Below are 19,297 nucleotides of genomic sequence, written 5' to 3'. Positions count from 1 at the left end.
AATTTCCAGCAGGCAATTAAATGGGATAATAAACTCTCTACATGCCTTCCAGTCTCTGTAGGGTTTCCTTAGAGTTCCATCCTTGGCCCTCTTTTATTATATTCACAAATAGTCTAAACACTGCCACTAAATCTGCTTCTATTATTCAATATGCTGATGATGCAACTCTTATTTGCTCTGCTCCCACACCCCAAGAACTCCAAGATAAACTGCAAAAGTAATTTCTAGATATTGAAAATTATCTAAATGAACTTCAACTCATCCTAAACCCAAACAACACAAAATGAATGTTCTTCTCTAACAGGAAATCCAAAGCAAAACCACTCCTCTCTCCATCTACTCCACTAATGGCACTATAATAGAACCAGTTAGCAAAACTACTTGGTGTCATGATAGACAACAACCTAACATTCAATAAACACATATCACTCACAATAAAGTATGCTCACATCAAACTTGGTTCTCTATACTGGGCCAAATCTTACCTTAGTCAAAATACCAGACTAGCCACAGCCAGATCCCACCTCCTATCTGCTCTTCTCTACTGTTGTCAACTTTTCACTAACCAGCACAAGTCTGATTTATATATACTTGATTCCTGCTATAACAAAATAACAACATTTGCTGCTAATATACCCAGCAGGACCCATCATTGCCTTGCTCTTCAAAAATTACACTGGCTTGAATTTCCCAATCTGTTATTGCTCAATCAGCTCACCACTGCCCACTGTATTAGCCACAAACCTGAAAACTGTCCTGCAGTCTCTAACCTAGTGCAACTAAATACCAACCCCAAGACCCTTAGATCATCTGATAAACTTATACTCAAGGTTACAGAGTCCCATAATTACATTGTGACTCTTTGTTCTCCTTGAAAGTAGCCAAACAGTGGAACCTATTACCCCAGAATATCTTAAAAGATGCAGATTGTCATAGCTTCAAAAAACTCCTAAAGGAATACCTTACTCGACAATGCCTATGCTCCTGTAGTACTCCTGGCTAGTTTCTCATGCATTTGATCAAATATTTTGTATTCTGCTATCTTCTTGTCTTACTTCTACCAAATGAATGTACCACAATGGTTTTTAGTTATATATATCTAATGATTTGCATATTACTGTCTGTAATAAGGCTTAACAAATGTAATGTTTTCTGTTTTACAGTCACCTTTTTGTAAATTGTGATTGTTGGCAACTGTCAAACTTTTTGTATATTGTTTGCAAATCTTTTAATAAGTTTTGTAAACTTTTTGTATTATTGTTATGGAGCTTATCTCCCCGGGTCTCTGCTTAAAATAGGCTACTTGCCCAGCCGGACTCTACCTAGTTAACAAATGTTGTGTTTTGTCTTTTGGCTTTTCCCGGTTAGGGGTCGCCACAGCGGAACTCTGGTCCGCTAATGACTGGCAGTAGATTTTTACGTGCCGAGTTGCCAGCCCTAACACGCAACCTTCAACGAAGGTATGCCCATTCACGCATGTCTCCACACAGAAGACGCTCTAGCTGAGAATCGAACAGGACAACGTCTTACTGTGAGGTGACAACACTACCACAGCACCACCACCGCAGTTCTTCTACCTAGTTAACAAATGTAAAATAAATAAATAAAATATATCAAGAATGGGCATTAATGCCCGTCTAGCTTGCCAATATAATAAAACACTTGTTCCCATAATAAATATCCAGGCTGTTCTTAAAAATATCTAAACTAGTACTTTCTTTAATATAATTTGGTAGTCTGTTCCATGTATCAGCTACTCTGTCAGAGAACCAATTAGTACACTTCCTATTCCTATAGAATCTCCTACATGGATTGTCTCATGATTCTCTAGTACTTTTTGTTAACCCCAAACATTCCCAGAGTTAGTTGTCACTAAATGCCCTATATACCTGACTAAGATCTCCTCTTAGATATCTGTAAGAATCCCTGTACATGTTCAGATATTTTAGTCTTTCATAATAACTTAAATTTTCACATCCATGGATACCCTTGGTATATTTCCATTGTACTCTTTCCAGTTTACTCATGCTTGTTTTCTTATAGGGTTTCCATATTGTTATTCCATAATCACGGCTGGGTCTAATATCACTAACAAACAATAACTTCATTATTTTAGATTGCCTAGACTTTATAAATCTTTTTATACAACTTATAGTTTTATAACTATCATTGACCAATTGGTTGATATGATTAGAAAATCTCATAGCAGAATCTACCCATATACCCAGGTCCTTAATTGAGTCTACAGTTTCAATCACTGTGTGCTGTGTTAAATATTCACCTTTCAATTTATGCCTACCAAATCTCATATGCTTAGTTTTAGATGTAGTTATCAGCATATTATTCTCCTGTGCCCGAATGGTCAATTTAGTCAAGTTATTTTGCAGACATGCCTCATCTGTAACACATGTAATCAGTTTACCCAATTTCAGGTCATCTGTATAGACTGTAGAACACCTCAGATGAAAATGTTAGGTCTGAAAGATACAATCTAAGCAAGTAAGGCCCTAGGACAGAGCCCTGCTGGACACACTGACTGTAACCAAGGATTTTGCCTGTCCAGTTGCTGTATGATACTTGCCATGTCCTGTTTTATGCCATGCAGCTATCCATCTTATCAAGAGTACATCAATACCAAGTTGTACTAATTTATTGATCAGTGTTATGTGTATGACCCTGTCAAATGCTGAAGTTAAATCTATATAAATGACATCACAGCACATTTTTTCATTCATAGCTGTTATTATATTGTTATAGAACATCATGTAACAGGTGGTAATAAAACTGGTTTCAACATATGCATGGTGATATATGGTTCCAAGTACCACCCTATCCATTTTTGACAATAACTTATCCAATATTACCTTCTCTATTATTTTTCCACAACATGAAAGTAGACTTAAGGGGTCTATATGACTCTAGGTTTGTCCTACTTCCCTTTCCCTTAAAGACAGGTTTAATAAGCACGTCTCCAATCTTGAGGAATATCCCCATATTTATATGACCTAGTGAATAATAGATATAATGGTACTGTAAGTTCTTGCTGAAGTGTTCTCAGGTCATTGTTACTAATTCCGTCCCCTCCCTGTGCTTTCCTTGGATCCAGTTTGTGCAGTTCTTTTTCAATATAATTTAATTTGATTCCAGTATCTGGGGTTACCTGGATGTTACTAGGACAACTTACCACCCCTTTTGTGGAGCCAAACTGTTTTGCATAAGATTTTGTAAATATATCTATAATCTGTTGTGCCTGAAACTAAATTTTAGAATATGCACACAGTTTATCAATTTGTGTGTCTTTACTCCTTCCACATCTTATGTATCTATAAAAAGTTGTCCTATTATGGTCAATATCTTTATATAAATTTTCTTCAAATTTTTCTTGATCTTGTCTCACACTATGCTTAATCTGTTTGTCCAACTTGTTAATTTCAGTTTTCAAAGTTGTAGTTCGACCTCTCTTCCATTTCTTATACTTTTGTCTCTCACCTTAATCAGATATCTTGCTCTTATGGAAATATATCCGCCTGATGCTGTATGCCTAGATCTTGATGTTAAACATTTTTTTGATTTTTTGCACTCAAACAATTTCTCTTTTAAAACTTTCCACATTCCATCTGCAGTTTTTCCATTGAACACCTCACTCCATTTAGTTTTACTTAGTGACTATTTTGCTTCTATATAATTTGTAATTAGCCTTCTGTGCATTGGCTTAGATTTCAGTTTGGCAGAATTATCTAGCAACAAATTAACCTTTATAACCCCATGATCACTACACATCAGTGGTGGTAAAACTTAACTTGAAGTAACAGTAATTTCTTTGGGAATACACACAGTGTCTAGTATGTTCCGTTCCCTGGTAGTTTTTTTAACAATCTGAAGCAGTTGTTGTTCCTGAATATACGCTGTGAATAATTTCCTTACTAACATTGTAAAATTGATATTATTCCAGTGTTTTTCTGTTAAATTTAAGTCCCCAGCTAATATTATTCTTGCAAGAAATGTATGGAAAATTAAACATTCGCGGAGGCTCTCAATAGTAATCTGTCTAAGCAACAGAGACCTCCAAAGCACAAATGCAAGCAACCTCCATCCCCCAACACAACCCAAATGACACATAGTCCACAGACTCACTGTGCCACTCAACCACAGCCAATAAGGCAAAACAATGTACCCAACACACTAGTCATAGGTGACTCTATAGTCAGGCACACTGATGTCCCACTCACCAGGCTAAACAAGAAGGTTACTGTCAGCTGCCTGTCGGATGCCAGGATCCACCACATAACCCACGCACTCAGATCACTCCACAGCAAGTACAAATATGACTCTGTCATTGTCCATGTTGGTGTGAATGACCTGAGACGTACCTCCCTGGACTACATGAAAAGAGACATGAAACAGCTCTCCGATCTTGTAGCCCAGGCAGGTATGACCCTAGCTCTGAGTAGCATTCTGCCATCACCCAGAATGATACCACAGTACAAGGACAAAATGATTGACTTCAACAATTGGCTAAGCTTCTGTTGTCATTCTAAGGGGATCCAATATCTGTCTGCTTGGGATTACATGGTCGACAGACCGCGGTGCTTTGCCACAGATGACCTGCACCTGTCGACCCTGGGATTCCGGATACTGGCTAAGGCTCTTGCTTCCCTTATAGTGCCTGTTTTAGGCAGGGTTCAAATAACAAATTCACCACCATAACAGGAACAGGCAAGCAAAAACTGAGGGTAATGCTACTCAGTGCTAGAAGTCTAAATCTCAAAATGCATTCACTCGAGGCACTCCTTAAAATGGAGAACATTGATATCTGTGTAGTGATTGAGACCTGGTTCAAGGCTCCAGAGAGTACCCCTGCACTACCAGGCTATAACTCATACCACACTTTTCAGCCATCTAACCTGGACCGAAACATCAAAGGCGTAGGTGTGTCCATATTCATTAAGGATATCCACACCTCCAGGTTGCTCAGCATAATGCATCCAAGGTTATACAAGTGCAACTAACTCTGGGCAAAACTGCAATCCAAATTGTAGCTTGCTGCAGATCCCCCACCATGCCCCAGGATACCCACTCCACTTTTCTTGATGTACTGGAAAATATTAAGGTTCAACCAAACACCCTAATAATGGGTGACTTCAACTATCCCACCATTAACTGGGAAAAAACTACTCATGTACCAACTCCTTAGCTCAACGCTTTCTGGAATTCATAAACTCCAGTGCCCTAGATCAACTTATCCACACCCCCACTAGGGGCAACAATATCCTAGACCTAGTCATTACCAGCATGAGTGACCGGTGTTCCACACCTGAAGTCAACTCCTCGTTGGTCCGATCCGACCATAAGCTTATCACCCTTGATATCCACATCCCACCCTCACCACCCATTAAGGAAACCACAGTAAAACATTTCTCCAAAGCCAACTTCATGCTTCTTAAGACAGAAGTGGTGAACTTCATGACACCCATGCAGATGGACAATACAGCTACAACTGCTGAATCATACACAAATGTACTTTATAAACACTTAAATGAGTGCATGGATTGTGCTATCCCAAACAGAACCAAGACGCTATCCTCCAAAAAAAGGAAGCCAATCTGATGGTCCCCTGCCATAAACAAACTGTACAACAGAAGGAAGAAACTGTTGCAAAAGACACCCAGATCTGCTCTGAGTTACAGCACAAAGGCATGAAAATTACAGAACCAACTGATATTGCCAACATCCTAGCAGATCGGTTCAGTGCTAACTTTACCCCCCTGTCACTCTCTAAAGAGCCCATATCTATACAGGAAGAATGCAGAGTCCCTGTAATTACAACTACGCAGGTAAAAGCTGCACTCTCTAAAGCCAAAAACACAGCATCCATGGGACCTGACAACATACCAGGCTGCGTTTTACATGAACTTCAGAATGAACTGGCTCCCCACTTAAGCACCATGTTCAATAATAGCCTCGCATCAGGCTTTGTGTCCACTGAATGGCACAAAGCAACAGTTATCCCACTCCACAAAGTGGGAGCCACCACTGATCCCGGGAACTATTGACCTATTAGCCTGACGAGCCTGGTCTGCAAGGCCATGGAACGTATCATCATGGAACTCATAAGCAAAGACATTGGTAACCTCCAAACTCTGGATCCCACCCATTTTGCATTTGTGAAAGGCAGATCATGCCTCCTGAACCTGATCGACTTCTTTGAAGCAGTCACCAAAGCCGTGAATGAGGGTAAGGTGGTTAACACAGCCTATCTTGACCACACCAAGGCTTTCAACACCATCACCCATTCTGGAATTATAGCTAAACTCACTAAACTAGGTATAAATCCCTACATCACAAGATGGGTTGCCAACTTGCTCACTGACAGAACCCACACTGTGAAAGTTGCAGAATCCAAATCTGACCTCAAAGCAGTGACAAGTGGAGTACCACAGCGTTCCATCCTGGGACCTCTCCTGTTTGGTATTTACTTCTCTGAAGTACAGGCTAACACAGAAGGCCTCTGGCTAATGAAATTCACACATGACTGAAAATTAGGAGCCATAGTCAAGTCCCCAAATGATGTGGACATCCTACAGAAGGGCCTCACTGAGACAGATGCCTGGTGTCAGAGCCATGGACTCAAGCTCAATACCAAAAAGTGCAGTGTCATCCCCTTTGGTAAAAACTCTGTACCCAAGAACTACCACATAGGCAGCAATCTACTTAACACTGAATGTGTGATAAGAGACCTTGGGGCTCAGGTGGACAGTAGTTTCTCCTTTGATAGTTACATCGCCACAGTAGTCAGGAAGTCCTTCTATGTGGCACACCATATCATAAAAGGGTTCTCATCCAGGAAAAAAGAGGTCATTGTTTCCCTCTACTCATCACTCATTAGACCCATTATAGAGTACAATGCCCCTTTTGGAATGTACCTCACAAGTCATCTGCAGTAGCTGGAAAGACCACAGAAGTACCTCACAAAGAGGATTACTGGCCTCAAACAAATGCCCTACACTGACCGCCTCAAAAAACTCCAGCTTTACTCCGTAGCATATCGCCTACTCCGAGGTGATCTCTGCCTAACATATAAAGCTACGTCAAACCCAGAGCTGTTGGACATGCTACACCTAAAGAAATCCCAATCCCTCCAAGCTATACACTCTAGGGACCTAAATGTTGTCACCACAATAAACAGGACATGCTGGAGGGATAGATTCCTGTCCCAGAGACTTTGTATACTCTGGAACAGGCTACCCATCTATGTCAAGAAAAGTTCTTCATTAGCACTCTTCAAGAATAATCTTGATGAGTGGATGGGAAATAGGAAATACAACCCAGGGATCACTTATGTGTCTCTGCTGGACAGTGGCACAGGAAAATAACTTTCTTGGGTGGCGTAAGCTATGGTACCTTGCTGGCTAGGCTTATGTAGGCCTTTGGGCCGATAGCTTAGTACTTACCTATGAACCTATGAACCTGTAATTCCTCTAGGTCTTCTGAACTTGACTTTGGAGGTCGATACACTCCAACAATTGTTATATGTTCCAGGGTTGTCTTTATTGTCACAGTTATGCAGTCTGTAGTATTGGTGTTATCAGTGAACATGTGATAATCACATATCTCATAATTATCCTTAATCCTTATCATAACACCTCCACCTGATTTATTGTTAGAATGTCTGTTATAGTAAAAACAATTAGACGCTGACACAACTGGTTTCCAGTCATTGTTCTTTAGCTATGTTTCACAAAAAATAACATCAGTCTTATGGAAATGTACCACATTTTCCCCAAAAAAAAAAAAAAACTTGTAAGCCCACTAAAAATAAGCACAGTATATAGTGTCGGTGTTATCACTGAACATGTAATAATCACAGGTCTCATAGCTGTCTTTCATCTCTATCATAACACCTCCACCTGATTTATTAGCATGTCTGTTACAGTAAAAACATTTATACCCTAACAAAACTGGTTTCCAATCATTGTTCCTTTAACCATGTATCACAAACAATAACAACATTAATCTTGTGGGAACGTAGCAAATTTCTAAAAGAAAAAAGACATCTGCCAGGTAATAAGTAACCCTCTAGGTTTACCACAAATTTTGGTTCATAGGTTCATAGGTTCATAGGTTCATACTAGGCTATCTGCCCAAGGGCATTTATAAGCCTAGCCCATAGTTATGTGGCTTTTTCGCCCCCTTTAGTTTGAATAAAAACTATGCCTATCATTTTTCTGTGCCTCTGTCAAGCAGTGACACTGAAGTAATCCCTGGGGTATATCTGCGATCTCCCATCCATTGGTCAAGATTCCTCTTGAACAAGGCCAGCGAGGTGCTCTGCTCTAGTTTGTTTATGGATCTGGTTCAAAAATACTGGTACATTCTACTGATGGATTCTTGTTTAAAAAACTTATTACCTGACACATGTCTTTTTTTCTTTTAGAAGGGACAAGACTTTGGGTGAATGGTTCAATCACTATAAGAAAGACGATTTAGCTAAACAATGTTTGAGGCAGTTGGTTAACTTTGAGGGGTGCAGTAGTGAAAGGTTGCCATCCCTGTGGTCATTGCAGTTTTTGTAAATATGTTCCTAAGGCTGTATACTTTTCATTTTCTAATATAGCAAAGGTGTATCAAATTAATATTTTTGGGAACTGTAATACAGACTGGGTCATATATGTGGCCACATGCAGTTGTTCAACATTTTATGTTGGACAAACTTCATGGTCATTGAAACTCAGGATTTCTGAACATCTTAGTGATATTAGATGTGCCAGAGGATCCAGTGCTTTATATAAACATACTTTACAGCACATAATTGCAATGTTTTATTTTGTTATTACTGATAAGATTTTGTTAAACAGGGACAACAAAGGCAGCTGCACACTATGTTAAATAATAAAGAGAAAGGCTGGATTATTAGGCTGGGAGCCTTGTTCCCTTCTGGACTTAATGAGAATTTGTAAGAGACCAATCATTTGCAAGAGGTGTGTATTTAAGTCTTGTAACATTGTTTGTTGGTATTGATGAAGGCTAATTAAGCCAAAACTGGTATGCTGTTATGATAGAATAACGTTATGTTTACTTAATAGGGAATTGTGTTATTTGTAAACTATCTATTCACCGTAGTGTGAGGAGTGCAGACTGGTGTGTAGGTGTAGACTTAAGAAGGCCTCAGTGGTCATTAGCCTAGTACACACCTATGAACCTATTAACCTATGGAGAGACTGCACCAGAGCAGAGTTATCATCTGTGAGATATACCTGTTCTGCCAAACAGTTCTTTTGATGTTGCAAAAAAGGTGTAGATCCCTAGACTGAGCATTTCTGATAAAATTTGACTTGCTGATGTGCAGAAGGTCCATCAGTATTCGGTCGTAGGATGCCTTGTATGAAACACAGAGGTCACCTCTTGCCAGTCTGTAGGATAACAAGTATAGCTACAGGGCTTTTAGTCGGTCCATATAGGACATATTGTTTAGGTCTTATATCCTTTAAGTAAGGTATCTCTGTGGGCATTCCAGTTGATGCATGTGTCTGGAGAGATACATGCCAAAGGGGTCATTGTACTCAATGACTGCTATACTGAGCGCTGAATAAAGGAGGACTATGATATCCCAAGATCTAGACACAATCCCTTAGTCTATAAGTTGTGCAATATAGAAGCACTTTCTTATGACAATGGACACATGTAGGTGAAAAGTTAGGCCACTGTCTACATAAGTTCCCATATCCGAAAAAACTGAGTCAACTCTTAGAGGTGTATTTTTTATTTGGTAGTTCCCGGATGTAGACAACGTCAAAATGAAACAATAATGCATTTTTTTGGCATTTAGTTTCAGTCCATGATTTTTTCACTAGTTATTTGTTTAGGTCAAACCTTCCTGCAGGGTGGTTAAGTCATCTGGTGATTCAATAACTGTTTCTAGCTTGCAAACATCTGTAAACGTAGTCAACAAAAGCCCCTTGGTATTGATTATTACTTCATAGAAGTAGGTGTCAAACAGGAGAGGTCCCAGCAGCGAGCTCTGGGCAACACTACTGGTGACTGGTCTGCCTGTAGAGGTAACTACCCCAATTTTGATTCACTGCATCCTATCAGTGATACATCTGGTAATCCATTGGGTGTCACAGGGGTTTATTCACATTTTTTTGATGTTTTCTACTATGCCTGAGTGGTGGACTGTGTCAAAACTTTTGGCCGTTTTGAATGAACTGGTGTGTAATGTTTTGCATTCACCCATTGCCTTGGTAACTTTTTCAAAACAATCCACCATTTTGAATAAGCATTATTTGCCACTGATGAATCCAAACTGAGATGGGTTCCATGTTTGGAGGTTCCCTATGTCATTATTGATTATTTCCATGATAAGTCTTTCGATCGCTCTGCATGTGAGGCTGGTCAGAGTTCATACTGTTTTCTTCTGCATTTGTAATCTAATACAGTGTAGGTATTACTTTTCTGCATCATACTTTATACATAAGCCTTATATTTGACAATACATTGTGGTCTTCATGTATTCTCAATTACAATTTCATAGTATATTTGTCTTCTGTCCAGATTATGGATCAGGGCTTTAAATAGCATTAAAATCAGCTAGCCATCTGGTTATGTGTATATACATATATATATATATATATATATATATATATATATCTATATATATATATATATATATATATATATATATATATATATATATATATATACATATGGGTCTACCTGATAACGCCGACATGCCAAAACACCGACAACAAAATAACCGGCATCACAAAACCGAAAGTTCAAAAACACGAAACTTTACATGCCCGACAAACCACAAGCCTGACAATCAACAAAAACAAATACCTTTTCCGAAAAACACACACACAACACAAGCACACCAAATATCTTACAAACCTACACTAAACCTTACATACACAACTATCTATGCACTAACCTTAACCCAAACCCTAACCCTAAGGTCCGTCACTATCGCACACTTACCTTACCCACACCCTAACCCTAACTCACTTAATCCGCCCCTGACCCTTAAGTCTGTCACTATCGCACACTTACCTGACCCGCACCCTAACCCTAACGTCCATCACTATCACACACTTACCCGCACCCTGACCCTAATGTCCGTCCCTACCGCACACTCACCTTAACATGTCGGTGTTCTCAGCGTTGGGATTTTCAACTTTCGGTCTTCTCCGTTGTCGATCTTCTGGTGTCGGTGTTCTCGTTGTCAGCGTTTGAAGCTTTCTGTTAAATCAGGTAGACTCAATACATATATATATATATATATATATATATATATATATATATATATATATATATATATACATATCTATATATATATATATACATATATATATATATATATATATATATATATATATATATTTATGTGTGTGTGTGTGAGTGTGTGTGTATATATATATATATATATATATATATATATATATATATATATATATATATATATATATATATATATATAAATATATATATATATATATATATGCATATATATATATATATATATATATATATGCATATATATATATATATATATATATATTGTATATATGCACATATATATATATATATATATATATATGCACATATATATATATATATATATATATACAAATGGTTCTACTTCAAAATTTTGAAGTTTCAAAACTTTGAATTTCTTATGGTCTTAAAATATAAATTAAAAAAATAAAAACATAAACATAATTTTTTTACATTTTTTTCATTTCACTGAATTTCATTTCACCCCAACCACTTTGCTGTAATCTCAAATTACTGAAAACTGCAGTTAGTATATATGGCACTGTGTAGAGTATTGTAAAGCAAGGAAAAAGGTATATGCCTTTTTCCCCACTCTAGTGCGATCCTGGAGTTAGTATATATAGTTAGGGGGGTGTGAGGGGCACAGCCCCCCACAGTCGGGGGTATGGGGGTGTAGCCCCCCACTTAGAGTACATATTGTTTTCTGGAGAGAGTTAGTCATTGGTGTTGCAACTATGCATGTCTATTGTTTAAAATATATTGTTTTGACATTTTTGGTAAAATACAATATAAAACAAACAAGGTGGGGGGGCTGTGCCCCCATCCCCACCCCTTAACTATATATACTAACTCCAGGATCGCAGTACAGTGGAGAAAAGGGCATATACCCTTTACTTCCTTTACAGTACTCTACACAGTGCCATATACACTAAGATCAGTTCAGTGAAATGAGATTCAGTGAAATTAGTTTTCTGTGTTTTCAGCGATGTGGTCGGGGTGAAATGAAATTCAGTGAACTGAGATTCAATTAAACAAAGTAGATCCGTATATATATATATATATATATATATATATATATATATATATATATCTATAAGTCACTACAACTATGGTAATGAGTAAATCTTCTACATGCAAATTTATCAGTAATAAATGCTGACAACTTTTTTTAAGTAGAACTTTCTATATTGAAATAGAGACTGCACTTCTATGTGACTATCATTTTCTGTACAAAGTTATAAGAGATCCCACTAACTGTCACTGCCCAAATAATCATTTTGTCTTGAAACAGTGCATCTAATTTTGCCAATAATTGTTGCTTGATTTATGCCTATTTACCAAACATATGAATTTCTTTTGCATTCTTAATATAGCAAAGGTATGAATCTGTTTGCTTCAAGTTGTAAATATTTGTGTTGTTGCTCTTGGATCACATATATAAAGGATCCAAAGACCAGTCCAGTTACTCAGATAACAAACAGACATAAACTAAAATAAAATGCATGTCTGGCGAAAATATGTATCTAGGAATATTTCTTCCAACGTCCACATTCAAAATATTCCCTAAACAATGACAATGGTACTATGGGACCTTTGTTTTACTCGGTTTCCTCAAAGACTCCCAATGTTTATATTTGTTTGCTTACACCATATACTGAATATGGTTATTCCTCTTTAAGCATTCTGCCTTTAGCACGAAATAACTGGTAAGCATCCATTATGCTTTTACTTATAACAACTTAATGTGAAGTAAAATAATTTAGAAAAAGATCTTAGGCACTGAAAGTGCTCTCAGTATGTTATAGAAATGAGAAAGTTCTATTAAAATAATTTAGTAGTTTTCATTTTAACATGACAGACATTTACTTCAACTTCTTTTCATCCATCCATAACTTCAACAAACATAATAAAAACTTGTTTTTCCAAATTGATAGTACAGTCAAAAAATTAAATAGCAAGGATTCTTCCCTATGGGTGAATGGTTTGTGGAATAAATTTCCTAGGCTGAATTCTTTTCATGAATTTCAAAAATCAAGCTGACATTTACGTGTGTACTTTATGTTTATATTTCTACATAGATTCCTTGGTCACCCCATTTAAGGCATGGAGTCTGTTATTCAAAAATTTAGCTTAGTGTGGAAAACTAAAAGGATGTTGTTTAAAAACAAATTGTTAACATCTGATCTCAAGCAAAAGTTCACAATACATGCATATTTTTGTAGTGGGATCATTAATTCAACCTTGTACTAAATGTTGTTAATTGAAATAGAAATATCAAATCTGCAATGACTGTACTCTAGATATTAAGTATGCAACACATTTCTTCAAAGCACTTTCCCTTCTTATGCTTTCAGTTTGCTTTACTTGGCTATTATTGGATTTATATATGTATATACATATATATATATATATATATATATATATATATATATATATATATATATATATATATATAGCTTTAGCTGTTATTCCACATCTTATAAATGTTTAGCTAAAGTCGCTCTCACTATGAGAGTGACATAATTTATTTAATGTCTGCTAACTATGATAGTGGTCTAGTACATCACCCTTTTCAGCCAGTATCTTGACAATAAGGCTACACAATACAGGAAGAATTGTAAGTAAGAAATGAGGATGCATTCTGCTTTCTATAGAGAAAGTAAATAACATACCACACAGCAAATATGCAAGTATATAAGAAATGATGCATACATTTGACAATATTGTAGTTTACATCAAATCATATCAGACATTGTTAGAAAATGCATTCATACACTTAAAAGAAGGGAGGTATCATGATGCAAATTTTAACCAGCATCACAAAAAGTTGTACATTTGCTGCCATTAATGTGCATTTTATTTATTTTTTTTTATAGTGTAAGATCATGTAGCATGTTAGAAAGTTATAAATTTAAATGAAAGAAATCCATGGGCTTCTAAACACTTATACTCTTATGTTTTCTGAAGGGCATGAGTCTACATTCACACAACACAAGGCTTTCCTGCCATCCTCTACATTTGTTAACAGAGCTGCATTACACAAAATGGCTGAATTATTAACATCAACTAATGGAAATAAAAAAAAAAACATGGAATTTCTTTGAGATTTATTAAAGTAATAGATTATAGAAGAAACAATTGTCTTTTTGCCAAGCTGAAGCTTACTGGTACAGGTGCTCTGCATAAATTTAATTTGCAAAGAAATGAGGAGCAAGCTTGTTACTGGTAAGGAAAAGAAATAATATGTTAATAAAATGACTTATTTACAAGGCTTTTATATACTATTACATTTGGAAGGAAAATCATTAAAATTATGATACCATTAATTTATAGGGTTTCAAAAAAAGATTCATAGTCTGAATGGAAATGATCATTAATATTTATGCTGGATCACAGAGGGTATTAAAAATAAATTAAATATTTTATCACTGGCAATATATATAATCCTTTTAATGAAAGTATTTCAATTTTCAGAGTATATGAGATGAAGATAAAAAAATTGATTCTTATATTCATCCAGTATAATAGAACAGGCCCTCCTTCAGAATAAATTTTAATGCTGTTATATAATATACTGCACAGGCATGCCTCTCTTACATGAAGTCCTTTCAGTACAAAACACAATGATGAAGTAGCTAAGACAATAACAGAAAGAAGTTAGTAGAATAGTTTTACATTGCAACTATTTTAAGTATTAAACAACTAATAACACTACAGAGCAACAGCTACATATTTGTTGGAGTGGGAGTGTATACATACAATATCCATCACAAATCAAGTCCTGATTCCTGCTAATCTCAGATACCATCTGCTTTTCTCCAAAAAAAAGAAAAATACATATATGTCAGTTGGTCATAGCTGTGAGATGGTAAAACAGCTAATTTCAGTCACGTGCACATTTACTGTTAATGCTATCATATAGCAATAACCCATGTCTGGGTGTGGGTAATGCTGGATTTACCCAGGGTTGGTGTGGTTTGGTCATGAGGGTGAAGCCCGAGTGACCAAAGAAAGACAACCGTGGGTAAATCCAACATTGCCCACACCCAGACATGGGTTATTGCTATTATACAATGACATTATTTAACAAAGAAATACTTTTCTTAAATAATGTACTTGTATAATGGTCCCATGCTGTCCTTCCACGGCTCATAGAGATCCTGTTGCTTTATTTGATGTACTGCACATGTGTATGGGACTTGTGTCCCCACTCATAACCAGTACATCAGTGCTTCGAAAAGTAAGCAATGGAGAAAAGAAGATCTCCATTGCTTTGTTTTTCTTTCTTTTTTTTTTTAATTAAAAAAAGTAGTTTAGGGAAATTTAGGGGTAGGAGAGCTGCAGTCCCGACTCTGCACATATGAGAAAGACAGCTTGAAGAAAATACAATGGAAATCAGGTACGTGTATTTAATTTTATATAACGTACCTGATTTTCCTTGTATTTTCTTCAGGCTGTCTTTCTCGTATGTGTGGAGTCGGGACTACCGCTTTATTATTATTTTTTTAAATAGAAAAAATTAAAACTTGGGCAATATACCAACAGAAAAAAAGTCCGGGCAACCGGACCTTTTCCGTTGGTATATTGTCGGATTTACAACAGGCACGCTGGTTGAGCTGGCCAATCAGCATGCACGTTTTGGAATACTAATGGGCAGTCATTGTATAATATATAATAAACACATTGTAGATTGAGCTGACTATGATTGTACCAACAGTTTGTAACTCACAGCTGCAAACAATTTAGTATGATACACATTATACATGGAGTCTGCAGTAGTGCAATGCTGTTCTTTTACTGTCACAAGGAAGACATTTTCATCTGAAATTGGAGTGCCATTTTTAAATCTGGTTTAATGAACACTGGTATGTTTGTGTATATATATATATATATATATATATATATATATATATATATATATATGTTTGTATGTATGTATGTATACATTTATTTATTCATTTATTTTTATCTATGGGCAAGTCCATTGGACAATTTAGCTCTTCCCAGGGGACAAACAGAGACCATTATCTGGTTAAGTGACTTGCTCAGAGTCCCACCATAGCCAAATTAATGGGGAAGAAATCATACCCTGTATTGTAAGTTCATTAACAGTTCAGAGCTTTAGCCCTCTTTTCTAGCTGCACATACATACATACATGCATACATTCATAAATCAAGAAGGAAAGAAACAGAATACATATATATATATATATATATATATATATACACACACACACACACTCACACACACACACACACACACACACACACACACACACACACACACACACACACACACACATATATATTTGTTATAGAGTGCTGGAGATTTGTTGGGCATTTATGTTTTATACTTCGTGCACCTATTCAGTACGTTTATGTGCACCGTTTTCTTTTGGGATTTATGTATTCTCTGAGTGCTGGTATGTACTAATGATAGCCCTATCAGACGTATGGACTTGGAGAAACATCAGAGGTGATATTTAAATATATAAGCGATTGAAAACAGCTCGAGTTTGGATCGAAGTGGGAAACTACAGGTTTCTGCATCAATATGGCAGCAGGCACAGATTTCAGGGCTTATTTGGATAAACTAGCAGCGGGCAAGGATGATTAAACTTTTTTTACTGCAACTACCAAGGTGAGGAACATGGTTAATATGAACAATGAGGCAGGTCAGTCGGACTTGCAAGATGTGTTCACACAGTTGACTGAATCCTCCAAAAAGGTACGTTCTTATGTGTGGCATTGCAAGCTTCTCAAAGCCTATTTGTCAGCTAAAATTGCTCCTAGAGGGCTAAGAGTTTATGTTGAACCAGGGCTTGGTAGTGAAGACGGAGAATTTATGCTGAAATGGAGGGCCATACAACAAATGGCTTCCAATATGTTTTTACAGCTGCTAGTTGAATATTATGAAAAGCAATTGCCGGATCTATTGTCAAAACTTGAGGCTTGCTATGAACCTACCAAGGAACATATTAATGCTCCTAAATACCCAGATTTGTATACACAATTTGTTACTGATACTGACAAGTATGATAAAGATTTATGCAAAAGAAAAATGAATAAATACCAGAGGGATGATAATGACTTTAAATTGGCAATGGTTTACTCTTAGAAGAAACAGAAACGTGGGGTGAGATTTTTGGAAGATAAAAACACTGCCAGGCCTAAACGCAAAAGGGTCAAATCTATTCTTAGGAGAAACGATACTTCATCTAGTGCCTTAGAGTTTTCTTCCAGTATTTCCAACACTGATATGGAACCTGAAGCAGGGGAGATGCCTGTTAGTACTTCACCAGCTTCCAAGTGACATAAAATCCCTTTAGGAGGGCAGGCCACAAGCATTGTAGAAAAGTCCATACAGAAGTTATTCCAGGGCAGTCTGCATCACTAATGGACACTATCCCAAATTCTGTATCTAACAATGATGTTAATGATGTTAATAACTTAGTCATTAACTTAACAAAGTATAATTTTTCATCTAGTGAACTCAGTGTGTTAAATAAAGGTCTGGGATTTGTGCCATCCTTTTATGTGTCTCATTATGATACAATAAATGATGTAAAAACCTTCTGCAGAAACATAAACTTAAAATATTTTTTGTACATAAGGAAGGGGCTTTGAAACGAACTGGTCCAGAGGGTTTTCATTTTAAAAAAATCAGAATTTGTGCCTCCTTATCATAGCACCATAAAAACCTTTGAGCAGTTGGTTCTAAAGGATTTACATGTTAACCAATCAAGTATTTTTCGATCTGGTATTAACAATTTGACCCCATCTGAGAAACAGGCTGTTAAATCTCTGGCAAATAATGAACACATAGTGAGAGTGGGAGCAGATAAGGGTAGAGCAGTTGTTATATGGGACAAGCAATGTTATTTACAAGAGGCTCAGCGACAGTTATTTGACACAGTTTTTTATTCAGTAATGTCTATTAATCTTACACTAGAATATAAACTGGAAATTGACCAATTTCTTGAAGAGGCTAAAGATCAAGGGGTAATTACAGCCTCTTTGTTGTCACAGTTGAAGGTTGAGGCACCATTACCTCAATACTTCTATTTGGTCCCTAAGATTCATAAAACGCTTCATAATCCACCTGGACACCCTATTGTGGCAGGTAGAGGCTCATTAATTGAACCTTTGTCTGAATACTTAGAGTATAAGTTAAAACAGCTTCTTCCACTGGTTACAGCTAGGATTAGGGATACAAAACAGTTGTTGTCCCTGATGGATCATTTGCAAATTTTGACTACAGTTTATTTGGGGACTTTAGATGTTCAATCGCTGTATACCAGTATTCCACATGAGGGGGGAATCAGGGCCATACAATATTGGATGACACAATCCAGTTTAATTAGTGAGCAAGAAAGTGTATTTTTGATACAACTGCTCAAACTGGTGTTAGAGCATATTGTTTTCTTGTTCCAAAATCAATGGTTACTACAGGTAAAGGGAACAGCAATGGGGGCTACATTTGCCCCAATCTATGCAGACCTGTTTATGGGATACCTTGAAGTTCAGTACATTTATACTGCTCCACCATGTTTAAAAAGCCAACTCATTATGTAGCGAAGATACCTGGATGATTGTTGGGTTATATGGGGGGGGGGGGAGGTGACCAAACTGGCATTCTCTTGTAGAATACCTTAACCATAATGAATATGGTATTAGATTTATTGGGGGTATTAACCCCAACGAGGTTGATTTCTTGGATGTCAAGGTCAGAAAGACAGGAGATGGTAATCTGGCTACTGACATCTACAGAAAACCATTCTCCAGGAATGCTTTTCTACATGCCAGCAGTTGTCACCCCCGCCATACAATCCAAAACATATCAGGGTCACAATTTCAAAGGGTTAGGAGAATCTGTTCCCAGAAATCAGTATTTGAAGCACAGATTGCAGATTTACAAACTAGATTTATTAACAGAGGTTATAACAAAACTAGGGTAGAAGCAGCCCATAGGCTATCCAAAAATGGGGATAGAACAGAGTTATTGTTGGATAGACAGTGGAAT

This window comes from Protopterus annectens, chromosome 5.part0 (genome assembly GCF_019279795.1).
Source record: "Protopterus annectens isolate FY-2018-M chromosome 5.part0, PAN1.0, whole genome shotgun sequence".
NCBI lineage: Eukaryota > Metazoa > Chordata > Ceratodontiformes > Protopteridae > Protopterus > Protopterus annectens.
The sequence above is the reverse complement of the archived record's forward strand: the minus strand, read 5'-3'. Positions refer to the sequence as shown.